Genomic DNA, 10,286 nt, shown 5'->3' on the forward strand with positions numbered 1-10,286 from the left:
GTATTAATCTTCTGTTAACATCTTGTATGGTGCCTTTTCAAAGGCTTTCTGAAAATCCAAATGCAGTACATCCACAGGTTCCCCCTTATTTGCCCTGCTAGTTACACCCTCAAAAGATTCTAATAGATTCAACAAACATGATTTCCCTGCCTATCATATTAAGATTTTCCAAGTGCCTTGTTAACACGTCCCCAAGATTCTAGCATTTTCCCTACTACTGATATCAGGCGAACTGGCCTATAGTTGTGTTTCATCTGTTTCTCCCTCCATTCTTGAATAGTGAGGTTGCATTTGCCATCTTCCACTCTATTCTAGAATCTAGGGAATTCTGGAAGTTCAAAGCCAATGCACCGGCTATCTCTGCAGCCACCTCTTTTGAAACTCTAGGATGCAGGCCATCAGGTCCAGAGGATTTGTTGGTTTCAGTCCCATTAATTTCTCCAGTGGTTGCCCATGTCACAGTTTATTTACATCCAACTTAACATCTTTAGTCTTAATAACTGTTTATGCTTCCAGTCATCTATGTACGTTTTATATTCCCAGCTGACTGGAATGCCCAAGTGTAATCAAAGGAGATGTGAGAAACACCATGAACCTCACATTCTCTGCTCTTTTATCACAAGGATGGCATTTACATTCTTATGTATTATGAGCACTATATGCAATGTATGTGGCAAGCAAATTATGTGTTGACAGTACTTGTTAAAGCTAATTTTCTAGGTTTTGCTTAGATAAATAACATTGTGAAACATGATAGAGTGACATTCTAGGCACAAAGCAAACCCTTCTCTGCACTTTGTTTGAAATTTGGCCCACTTTTATTCTCACAAAAACCTCTTTGCTCATATCCAAAGCATCTGACCCAGCCCAAATGCATGTTGGTCACAATACGGAGTTGTGCAAGTCTCAGATGTCAATTTCAATCTCAATAAAAATAATAAAATTCTGAAAGAGGCATGGCAGGGTGGATGTTTCTACTGGATCGGGAGTCCAGAACTTGTGGTCAGTGTCTCAGAATAAGGGGTCAACCATTTTGGACTGAGATGAAAAATTTTTTTCACTGAAAGTGTTGCGAATCTTTCGAATCCTCTACCCAGGAGAGCTGGATCCTTGTTGGTTGTGTATATTCGAGACAGAATTGAAAAAGTCTATCAATCTAAGAGAAGCAAGGCACATGGGAATAGTGCAGGAAGGTGAAGTTGAGGTCGAAGATCAGCCATGATCTTATTGAATGGCAGAGCAGGCTCGATGGGCTGAATAGACTACACTTGGTCCCATTTCTTATGTTCTATGAGTACCACTCATAATCAGGCATGGTCCCCAGTCTTGGTTAGCTCATCTAAAAGGAATGAAAACTATATAGGAAGCAATCTCTTCCCACACAGTTCCAGCCTTTCTCACATCAAGTTTGCCAATGAGGAGAACTGACATGAGTGTGCAAAGGTCACTGTTGGCTGGACTGAAATGCCTTCATCAGCTACAGATAGAGAAACAAAATAAGAAAATAGAAACAAACATTAAAAGACACCAATGTCTGCTCATTTTTAAAGTTCTATGAATTTTCAGCAACGATAATACTTTGGCAGAATTTTCAAAGCCCCATAGAATCAGAATGTTTACAGCACATAAGGAGGCCATTCAGCCGGTTGCGTCCATGCTGGCTCTCTAAGAGCATCTCACCTAGTCCCACTCCCATGCCTATTCCCCATGGCTCTGCAAATTTTTTCTTTTCAGATAATTGTCCAGTTCTCTTTTGAAGGCCTCGATTGAATCTGCCTCCACCACAGCCTCAGGCAGTGAATTCCAGATCGTAACCATTCATGGTGAAAAAAATGTTTTCCTCACGTCACTGTTGCTTCTTTTGGACTCACCTTAAATCAACATCCTCTGGTTCTGGATCCTTCAGCTAACAGGAACAGTTTCTCCCTTTCTGCTCTGTCCAGTTCCCTCATGATTTTGAGCACCTCTATCAAATCTCCTCTTAATCTCTTTTCCAAGGCGAACAAACTCAGCTTCTCCAACCTATCCTCAGATACCGAAGCAGTCCGTGCAGAAATGCAGCAAGACCCGGACAATATCCAGGCTTGGGCTGATAAGTGGCAAGTAACATTCGTGCCACACAACTGCCAGTCAATGACCATCGCAAACAAGAAAGAATCTAACCATCTCCCCTTGACATTCAATGGCAATGCAATCACTGAACCCCCCACTATTAACATCCTAGGGGCTACCATTGACCAGAAACTGAAGTGGAGTAGCCATATAAATACCGTGGCTCCAAAAGCAGGTCAGAGGCTAGGAATCCTGTGGCGCAGTGGTTAGCATCGCAGTCTCACAGCTCCAGTGACCCGGGTTCGGTTCTGGGTACTGCCTGTGTGGAGTTTGCGAGTTCTCCCTGTGACCGCGTGGGTTTCCGCCAGGTGCTCTAGTTTCCTCCCACAACCAAAGACTTGCAGGTTGATAGGTAGATTGGCCATGTAAATTGCCCCTGGGGTAGGTAGGTGGGAGAATTGTGGGTAAGTGGGAGGGAATATGGGATTAATGTAGGATTAGTATAAATGGGTGGTTGATGGTTGGCACAGACTCGGTGGGCCGAAGGGCCTGTTTCAGTGCTGTATCTCTCTATGACTATGACTAACTCATCTCTTGTCTCCCCAAAGCCTATCCACCATCGACAAGGCACAAGTCAGGAGTGTGATGGAATACTCTCCACTTGCCTGGATGGGTGCAGATCCAACAACACTCAAGAAGCTCAACACCATCCAGGACAAAGCAGCCCGCTTGATTGGCATCCCATCCACAAACATTCACTCCCTCCACCACTGCATAGTAACAGCAGTGTGCACCATCTACAAGATGCACTGCAGCAACGCACCAAGGCTCCTTCGACAGCACCTTCCAAACCCGCAACCACTACCACCTAGAAGGATAAGTGCAGCAGATGTACGGGAACACCACCACCTGCAAGTTCCTTTCCAAGTCACACACCATCCTGACTTGGAATTATATCACCGTTCCTTCATTGGTGCTGGGTCAAAATCCTGGAACTCCCTTCCTAACAGCACTGTGTGTACACCTACCCCACATGGCCTACAGCAGCTCACCACCACCTTTGCAAGGGCAATTCAGGATGGGCAATAAATGCTGTCCTAGCCAGTGACACCCACATCCAATGAATGATTTTTTAAAAAAAAAGTAACTGACATTCCACATCCTTGGGATTATGCTCATGAATCTTTTCAGCACCCTTTCTAATGTCTCAACATTCTTCCAAAAGTATGGTGCCCAGAATTGGACACAATACTCCAGTTGGGGCTGAAGCAGTGCTTTATACAGGTTTATCATAACATCCTTGCTTTTGTACTCTATGCCCCTATTTATAAAGCCCAGGATCCCATATGCTTTATTAACTGCTTTCTCAACCTGCAATAATTTGTGCATATATACTGCCAAGTCCCTCTGCTCCTACTCCCCCGTTATAATTGTATCCTTTAAATTTATATTGCCTCTCCTCATCCTACCAAAATTAATCACTTCACACTTTTCTGCATTAAATTTCATCTGCCACTTGTGAGCCCAGTCCACCAGTTTGTGTCTATCCTCTTGAAGTTGATCACTAGCCCCTTCTCAATTTACCTTCATGTTTTTTTTACTTGCAAATTTTGATATTTTACCATGTATACCCAAGTCCATTAATATAGGCCAAGAAAAGTAGGGGTCCCAACACTGACCGCTGAGGAACCTTATTTCTTCATGTCTTCCTCCAGTCCGAAAAACAACAGTTCACAACTACTCTGTTCCCAGTCAGCCAATTTCGGATCCATACTGCTACTGAGATGGGTCTGGAGGCGGGGCTCAGAAAGGAGGTGGAAATTCCCTCAGGCCAGCTCCACGACTCTGTCCCACCCTCCGCGGGATTCTGCAAGAGGCGGGGTAACAGCGGGACTAGCTGCAGCAGTTAGCCAATTTATTTAGCCCCTTTGAGGTCTTAATTAAGGGCACTTTCCCCAACGTCTTCTGGATTTTCCAGCCGGTGTGCGGGATACCCGTCCGTGAAACGCTAGCAACCTCCCAGTGGCAGTCCGGAGCTGCATACCATGGGGAAGGTGCTGTGCTCATAAACGGCCGCAACTGTGGCAATGCCCGTTACTGTGGGGGTGCTTCCTTCCTCCTGTACAACAGCCCTAACCCTTTTGTCCCTGCTTATATCCCCTATTTGTGGCCAGCAACTGGGAATGGGAGTGTCCCTGTGCCTCTCTAGGTATCCTAGCAGCACCCACCTCTGACAATTGGGCTGCCGATCTTTCACTGCTGGCCAGCGTCCTATTGGCCCTATAAATCTGGGAGCCCATCCAGCCTCCTTAATTGGCCCCCTTCTCCGAAGTCTCCGTCGGGGGTCCCGCCACCAGTTCAGGGTTCTCGACATGTATTTCATCCCGACAGTGGGACTGGACTGAAGAACAAAAATCCTGCCCTTTTGTTCCTGATATTCCCCACCACCCTGCATTTTAAAATCCTTTATTGCTGCATCTCCTCCCTCTCAGCACTAAACTACCACTGATTAATGACACAATAGAACCAAAAAAAAAACATGAAGAAATGTGGCCTATTCATTCTTCCCACACAAATACAACTTAATTGCTTTCTAGTAACTCTCCCAAATTACAATTTCTCTCCATACACAATTCACTGTAGAGGATCACACTGAAAAATCACCTCAACCCCCAGCTCCTCCACTTCTCTTTATAATTTTTTTTAGTCGCATCTATGAGCAGCAATGCAATAAATGTAACCATTCTGCTTCAAATGACCTGTTTGAAAATAAATATAGTTTCCATTTAAAGTCCCTCCTTATTCACATCATTAATCATCCCTTTAAAAAAAAAGCACTTCATCCCAGATAAATTTAAATGAAAAGTGTTCCACCATTACATTTAATTATTAATTCCATGAGCTGAATTTATTCAAAATCTTTCTTAAAACGTGCTCCACTGTGAACATTTTAAACTTAGTTCCAGCATATACAGTTTTCACGTATTAATATCCACAATGCAATGTTAAAAATGTGAAACGAAATTAAACAAATACGAATTATAACATTAATCCTTTTATCTGCATGTAAATGCCGATAATGATAGTGGGCAATTACTGTTCTATTACCGTTTAAAAGGATAATTGGACAGGTGCTGCGCTCAAAACAATTGATCTTTCTCTCACGTGGATTAAGTGTGACATTGACAGAGAAGATTCTTCCAGCAGCATTATCCGTAAACAAACCAGGTATTAGAGATTACGCGATATATACCGCAAAAACGACAGGTGTAACCATTTCTGCCAAATGTTGATGTTTGCAAAGCAAAAATAAATCCGGCGTCCAGCAAAAACTGAATTCGTGACATTGAGGGCTATTTCTCCCCTTAACGATTGCAGTCCATCTACCGTTCTGCGACAGAAAGGCACTGTTTAAACGCTAATAAAATTCAAAATGCATGCATTTGATTCTTGAATGTGGGAGAAAAAAAAACACGAACTGCATGTTTAACTCCTATCGGAATGCACCGTTCATAAAATTCCCATTCCAAAAGCGGGCACGACTTAATGATTCATTAGAGGGAGGGCTGCTGATTAATTACACTGACATGATCACACGCAGCCAGACTCCGATACAATGGGCGGGCGGGCGAGCGAGCGAGCCTCTGGAAAAACTAGTTTTATATTCGCTGGGGTCAGGCGTGCGGTTCATAGATACCAGACAGAGAAAGAGAAACTCTCATTCTGGGATCCTTTAACCTTATTATGTACAGCAGCTTGATGAACAAGAAAATACAGCATAAATTATTGTACTGCTGAAATGCCCCAACACTGATAGGTTGTTGGATTTCTATTGGATCAGTAGCTTATTTCACTTGAATAAATAAAGGGGAACCAACTTTTGTTACACTAGCTGATTAAAAAAAAAACCATATCCCCTAACCCCAGTCCAAAAAAATCCTATGGATACAAATACCCTTTGGAATTGGGTTTATCACTAAAATCAATAATTTCGTCGAACAAGGTAGGTCAAATATTTCGAAAGCTCAGGTTCAACCCTTTCAGTCTCTGATACCATGTACACACACTGCATCACATCGTTCCATTATATGCAATGAGAAAGTAGTAAATGAACAGTGTCACATTACACTGGGGTAGAGACGCAATGTTTCCATTTTTTTTAATTGCATTCAAATGCAGCAAAATTACTGTATTTATCGATAAAACCCTTGAATTTGGGGTTGCAATACTGCAAAGAGAAGTTATTTCATGTAAATCAGCAGAATTCCAATTCCACCATACATTACAATACACCCTGTACAATAATATTTCTCTACGTCTCTGTTCCCACCCCTTTATTTTGATAGCACTTAGAGCAGCGACACTAGTACTCACCGCTCCCTCTGCTGTCACTGCAGTCTGTCATTCCACTGAATATTCAGGCACCTTCTGCATTCCGTTCAGTAAAACTAATAAGTGGTGGAATAGTCACAAAATTATTTCGTCTGCGGTAATCTCTCACAGCTTTTGTTTTCTGCCCGGACTACCAACACATTGGTGTTCTGCGATCCATTGCTCAACATGGCAGGATTCAGTGTCTCTCGCAAGCACTTGACACTAGCTCCAGCTGGCCAGCCCCACCCCCCGTCAGCTTGACAACAGGAAGTGCAGGTACATTCACTGATTGGCAGAGGATCCTCACCAATCAGCATCGGCGTGGACCTTCTCTTCGTCGCTGTATTGGCCCACTTCGCCCCCCATTCCCCAATCATTGCCAAGCAGAGGCGGGACTCCGCGCAGGGTGAGGTGTCGCAGCTTCACTGTCTCAACTGCATCCTGGGGATTGTAGTTCAAGGAGGAATTGTGAACTGAACAGTTCAAAAGGGATAGTGAGACAAATGTGAAACCTTTTTTTTTTAAACGTAGTGATATCCTGTAGTGCCTAGATTGCATCTTACCTATCCAATTGTGACTCAATTGTATTTAGTTATATGTATTTCAAATCATTTACTCAAGCAATGAATTGGATCTCATCACTAAAAGCTAATAGACAGGTAGGGGAAAAATTAAACAGGTAGGGGAAAAATTAAACAGCTAAGGGAATGTTGACCTTTATCTCAAAGGGACTGGAATCCAAAAGGGTGGAAGTTGTTTTACAGTTATATAAAGTTTTGGTTAAACCGCATTTAGCATTCAGTTTTAGGCACTGAACTTCAAGAAGAATATATGGGCTTGGAGGTGCAAGCACCAAAATGATACCAGAGCTAAAAGTGTTAAATTATGAGGTCAGCTTGCGTAGGCAAGGCTTGTATTCCCTTGAGTGTAGAAGATTAAGGGGTGATTAAGAGAGGTGTTTAAAATGATTAAAGGATTTGATAGAGGAGATGGAAGCTATTTCCTCTGACGGTGGTGTCCAGAACAAGAGGCCATAAATTAAAATTTGAGTGAGGCCATTCAGGGGTGATATTAGGAAGTACCTTTTCACACAAAGAGTATTGTAAATCCAGGACTATCTCCCCTAAAAAGCCGCTGAGGCTGAGTTTGGAGGGGGTCAATTGAAAGTGTCGAAATTGAAATTGATGGATTTTCATTGGACAGGAGTTTTAAGGGTTATAGAACTAAGGCAGGCAAATGGAGTTAAGATACAGCTCAGTCGTGATCTATTTGAATGGTGGAACAGACTCACTGGGCTGAATGGCCTATTTCTGTTCGTAAATCATGATCAGGTAACTGTCTTCAGGAAGAACATATGGGTTTGGAGGTGCAAACATATATGGGGATAGTGCAGGAAAATGGCTGTGAGGTAGAAGATCAGCCATGATCTCGTCGAATGGCAGAACAGGCTCAAGGGGCTGAATGGCCTTCTTATGATCCTATGGTTAATTTGCCACCTCCTGAGAGGTGGCCTGGAAATCCTTTCAAGCATAAAGCAAAACATAAAAGCTATGTGGTAACCAGAAAGGAAATTTGGTTGCAGAGTCAGGGGTGTTGGAAAGATGTTTGCATTTTACCTTGTCGACTTGTATTATTATCAGAATAGCTGCAGGGTTCAACATGTCAATCATAATAAATCCTAAACTGTTTGATTTTTGGTCCTGTCTTTAATTATGTTTATTCCTGTTTTGGAAAATTCCTAAACTTTGAACAGATCAAAACACACAAAGAATATTGGTTGGGGGCAGGGGGGAAATTCAAGCATTTTCTATGCAACCTGTCCTCATAAATTAACCCTTTCAGCCCCGGTATCGTTTTGATGAACATGCAAATCAATATATACTTCCTGTAGCGCATTGTTTTAGTTGATCAGATTTAAATTGAATGCACTAAGTTGAAAAGCCTTTAATAATTTTACTCCCATTTTCTCCTCCTCCTCCTGAGGAAAGTGACTCACTTTAGTCTGTGGTGGTGCAGATAAAAGCAACCTGCCATTCTGCATGAGAAGCTAGACATGAGTATTGATGGGCTAGTTTAGTCATGGGAAAACTTCAGATCGAAGTCTGGTCCAATTCTATCCTCATCCAAATTCTAAATATGGACACTTACAATCAGGTGCGGGGACCCTGGCCAATATTTTCTTACTGTTTTGAAGCTGAGGGAGAGTATCTTCTTCAGCAGTCCCTCAGGATCGAGGATGACTTGCTTCCAGTCCATTTCGATGGGTTCTGAGATGGCTGAGAAGTCCAGTGCGCGATCTGCAGACTCCGCCACAAGGAGCAGGTGGTGCTTGAAGGGTCAGGTAGGTGAGTAGTTTGGAGGTTTGTGCGCTCCCTCTGACACCTCGACTTTGCCTCAGCATGTTCCCAATGAAGTCCCTCGAGGTGTACAATGCCTTCCCGAATGAGCTTACGCTATCTAGAATGGTCACGAGCCAGGGACTCCCATGAATCGACAAGGATGTTTTATCTCTTCAAGGATCTTCAAGGAAGAGAGTACTTGTGGATCAGGATCTCAAACCCAAGACTAGGATCATGGTTTACTGGACAGCAGTGACCCCTGCTCTCCTATATGCTTCAGAGACTTGGGACAACCAACAGCAGGCACCTCAAAGCACTGGAGAAGTACCACCAGAGGTGCCTCCACCAGATCCTCCCAATCCAGTGGCAAGAAAGGCAGTCCAACAGCAGCATCCTCTCCCAAGTGAACCTGCCCAGCATCAGGGTGCTAATCACCCAAAACCAGCTCCCTGGGTGGACTATGTCGTTCATATGCCTGACACCAGACTTCCTAAGCAGCTGTTCTACTCAGAACTTGGTCGTGGCAGGAGGACAGCGGAAACATGTTAGAGATATCCTCAAAGCATCTCTGAAGGAGATCAGTGACCTTGTCCTATCAACACCATCTCTTTTGTTATCTCTTGCCTCACTCCCGCTTTACTTGTTTAAAACCTATTACATTTCTGGCTCTGCCAGTTCTGATGAAGGGTCACTGACCTGAAACGTTAACTCTGCTTCTCTCTCCACGGAGGCTGCCAGACCTGCTGAGTATTTCCAGCATTTCTTGTTTTTATTTCAGATTTCCAGCATCTGCAGTATTTTGCTTTTAATCTGAAGGAGAGTGTATGGCTAACGTATGGCACCCAAGCTGGCATTGATTAATTTAGTTTTAGTTTTTAGTTTAGTTTAGAGATACAGCACTGAAACAGGCCCTTCGGCCCACCGAGTCTGTGCCGATCATCAACCACCCATTTATACTAATCCTACACTAATTCCATATTCCTACCACATCCCCACCTGTCCCTATATTACCTACCTATACTAGGGGCAATTTATAATGGCCAATTTACCTACCAACCTGCAAGTCTTTGGCATGTGGGAGGAAACCTGAGCACCCGGAGGAAACCCACGCAGACACAGGGAGAACTTGCAAACTCCACACAGGCAGTACCCAGAATTGAACCCGGGTCGCTGGAGCTGTGAGGCTGCGGTGCTAATTAGACAATGATCAGAGATAAGCCTTCCTGTTCAGTTTAACTCTGTACCATACCACATTAACCCACTAGGCTACCTTTTTTTAAAAGTTCTGTTATTTGCTGTCATTTTAGTTGTGTCCACCTTTTAATTGCAAACGAACAGGAAAATTCAGAAACAATCAACATTTTTTGAATTATCTTTTATCATAGAACTGTAAATAGGTTTTCACATTGATAGTGTAGTGGTATGTTTCTTCACACAGCATCAGAAGTGTGCAGATTGATGCCATAATTATGCATATTTGTACAGTCACTTACACATGAAGAATGGACAAACACAGGATGA

General features: G+C 43.2%; 1 protein-coding gene across 6 annotated transcripts in view; it reads right to left on the reverse strand.

Annotated features, from left to right (window-relative positions):
* The window catches only part of ralgps1 (Ral GEF with PH domain and SH3 binding motif 1), a 650,997-nt gene extending 644,333 nt beyond the window's left edge, over nucleotides 1-6,664 (reverse strand). For 4 of the 6 annotated variants that reach the window (XM_068012419.1, XM_068012422.1, XM_068012416.1 and 1 more), the window contains exon 1: nucleotides 6,427-6,664. The gene's annotated coding sequence lies outside the window, so the exon portion shown is untranslated. The remainder of the gene's footprint in view (nucleotides 1-6,426) is intronic. The other 2 variants (XM_068012423.1, XM_068012421.1) reach the window with 1 other exon arrangement.
* Between the last annotated feature and the right edge of the window lie 3,622 nt (nucleotides 6,665-10,286).

Source organism: Heterodontus francisci, chromosome 32, assembly GCF_036365525.1.
Source record: "Heterodontus francisci isolate sHetFra1 chromosome 32, sHetFra1.hap1, whole genome shotgun sequence".
Taxonomy (NCBI): domain Eukaryota; kingdom Metazoa; phylum Chordata; class Chondrichthyes; order Heterodontiformes; family Heterodontidae; genus Heterodontus; species Heterodontus francisci.